The sequence below is a fragment of the Pygoscelis adeliae genome, unplaced genomic scaffold (genome assembly GCF_000699105.1).
Source record: "Pygoscelis adeliae isolate BGI_AS28 unplaced genomic scaffold, ASM69910v1 Scaffold71, whole genome shotgun sequence".
NCBI lineage: Eukaryota > Metazoa > Chordata > Aves > Sphenisciformes > Spheniscidae > Pygoscelis > Pygoscelis adeliae.
Window position 1 is genome coordinate 4582877 of NW_008824356.1, and position 3117 is coordinate 4585993.

General features: G+C 42.0%; 1 protein-coding gene across 1 annotated transcript in view; it reads right to left on the reverse strand.

Annotated features, from left to right (window-relative positions):
• SEC23A (Sec23 homolog A (S. cerevisiae)) overlaps positions 1–611 on the reverse strand; it is a 32273-nt gene extending 31662 nt beyond the window's left edge. Inside the window, exon 1 of the mRNA XM_009319377.1 lies at positions 21–611. The gene's annotated coding sequence lies outside the window, so the exon portion shown is untranslated. The remainder of the gene's footprint in view (positions 1–20) is intronic.
• Between the last annotated feature and the right edge of the window lie 2506 nt (positions 612–3117).

The following is a 3117-nucleotide window of genomic DNA, read 5'->3' on the forward strand; positions in this document are numbered from 1 at the left end:
AGTCATCCCACACCGCTGACCTTCGCTTCACCGCCCCGACGGCTCCTGCTCGCGCGTGTGTGTTTTCTTCCCTGTTCGACTTTCAGATTTCTTCTAAAGATCGTTTGTCTCAATCTCGCTCTTAAAACCGCTCGGGAAAAGAGGCATCCCGGCCACCGGGGGGAGCGTCGCCTTCTCTACCCTTCGGCTGCGCCTGTGCCCGCAGCTGCCGTCCTCACCCCCGCCTGCGGCCGTACTGCCTCGCCGCTGCTTTGTTCTCCGCTTGCGAGGGGCCGTTTCAGGGAAACCCTCGGGACCAAGCCAGCCGGGCTTCTGGGAGTGCTTGAATTCACCCTGCTCGTCGCCCGTCTTCCACCATCTGTATTTATGGCAACTTTTTCAACTGGAAGGTTGTTTACATGCTTCTTCGGACTGCCTGGGGAAAAGTATACTGAAATTATATTCCTGGTGGTTTTTAGCCTGAGACAATACTTCATCTCATATTTATAAATATTTAGAAATATAACACGTTTATTTACTATCCACACAATAACTTTCACATAGCCATAACTGTACAGTTTTGTTCAGTTCTTCTGTTAGTGTGGTTATCTTTCCCCCCCCCCCAACCCCAAGTTATAGTGACGCTTGGGTTTCAGGGCACCTCAGAATCGTTTTAAACAAGCCTGCCACAAAAGGCTAGAACAGTAACTTCTGCTTTTCCTGAGATATCTCATTGCAACCAATCCTGACGTGGGGGAGGACTGGAAAACATGCTGCTGACTACCACGTCCTTCACTGCAACCCTGAAAACATGCTATGACCACCAACCAAATATAAATGACTAAACCAAACGTATCCTCTTTTCTTATACGTCAAATGTAATTATGATAGAATTTCTATACCATTACTATCTCCAGTATTGTTTCCCAGTCCTCTTCAGTCTAAAAACAACAGCAGAACTTAAAGGGAGGGGTTTTAAATTTCCACGTCCACAAATCTCACTGCCAGTTGTGGGAGTATTAAGCAGGAGCTTGCCAAGGACGTGTAACCTCCTCAGTTTGTAAAAAAAACCACCACAGGGCGATCTTCAAACAGACGCACAGAAAGCAATTCAGTGTTACGATTTCAAAAGTACTCGAATGCTCTGTGAAACATTTTCAGAAAGTTACACTGAGAAGAGGCAAGTCCCAAAGTCAGAACTGCAGGATGAACCCTATGAACAGGAGAAAGAGAGGCAACTGACGCTTAACAGGGAGGAAGGAAGAACAGGAAAGTATACTATTCTGAAAGTTCATTACAAATAAAAGGTATACAGTATTTTTAATCGGTCATTAGCACAATTAAATTTAATTATATAATGACTCAATCCAATGCTCTAAACTTCAAGAAATGTCTTGCAGCTGTTACAATGGTGCAAACCACAGAGAAAAGCAAGCAGAAGCAAAAAAATAGAATAGAAAATAGGATCCTAACATGGTGTATACTCATTATAAGGAAATACTTTATTATCTCCCACTATTAGAATATACAGTGAAAGCATTTCATTTTTCTTAATGCAGAATTTTTAGTTTATGTGTCAGATTTTTTTTTTTTTAGTCAGCAGTGTGTATCCACTGATGGCAACTCACCCTTTCTTTGGAAAAGCACTCTTCCATAATGCCTAGGCAGTTGAGGAGAAAGAATATTCACTTCCAGTTTCTTTTTCCTCTTCCTCCATTGAGTCATATTTGCTAGCCACTGCATCAACATTGTTGGTAAAACCTGTTAGGAACAATTTTATTATCCGTGGAAGACTACCTGTAATAATTAAAAATATGTTACTTCATTTAAAAAGTGTCAATGGAAAGTTCCAGAAAAAGTAATCTAAAGATATATATTTAAAGTATATTTAAAGTGTATTTATATATGTGGATTCTCTTTCTGTTCATAGTTCTTGACTTCAAGACAAATAGAAAAAATAAGTTCTGAATATTACCAAAGTCTTAGAAGAGAACTTTTTACAGCTGGACTCACCAAACCTTTTGTCTTGACCATTGGTCAGCCTTTCCAGAGATACCACTGTAGTTTTAGCTAAGCAGGTTTTATTTCTAGTGGCGACTGCAATCGTTGCATACTCAACTAGGACGTTAGATCCGGTTTCAGAATTAAAACTCCCTGTTACACATAGGTGTTTTTGGAAACGCCTTAAAGCAAACAAAAGCCAGTGGAGAGGAGGAGTTAGGGTAGATGTTTGTTCAGAACTGCTAAAATACAGCCTTGCAGAAAAAAAAGCATTGCTTTTTTTGAACTTATGTCAGAAGTATTTAGAGCTACTCTGATCTACTAGATGGACTGTCGGTAGCACTAAACTGACTTTGCATGCAGCAGGACTAATAGGAAAAATAACATACAGATTGACATTTTGCGTAAGAGGGATTCCATAACACACAATGTATATGATTACAGCATTATCCTTCCGCTTTCTATCTTAACTGAGAAGCAACCCCCCTTTGTGTTGCTACTTTGCTTTTGATTTGGTATGTGGATACTTCCACGTAATAGTATTTAGATAAAGCAATACAGTAACAAAACTAAAACTCAAGCATTGACCCTTCCAGATTGAGAACTCTGTTTAAATGTGTAGCAATTAACTTTCATGCATCTGATTTCAACCATAGATCTCAAAGCATTTCAAGGAAGGGACAAATATTATTATTACTGGATGTCCACAGGCAGAATAGAAAATACTAATGGATGAGTTTTAAAGAACCACTTGCAAAAACTATGGTAATTAGAATAATGGCACAGGGCCTAATAAAAATGGTTATTAAAGGTTTACACCCATTCACCGCGGAAATAGGCCTAGTTTGGTGAGCAGTAAATCGGCACAACCACTTTCTGCACTGATCTTTGGCCAAATTTCCTTTTATTCCCCTCCCTGGGTTTTCAGGGCAGCTAAAACCTCCAGGGCGGGCCGCTGCTGAGGGCTTGGCGTGGCCCGGTGGCGCAGCCCCAAGCACACGGCGCGTTCACGGCGTCGCTTTCACGCCAGAGCGCAACGCCGACGCACCCTTATCAGGGCGCAAGGGCCGAGAGGAGGCGGGAGGCCCTGAGGTGTTTATAACGGCACCGCTCCCAGGACGCGCTCCTCGCGGCACT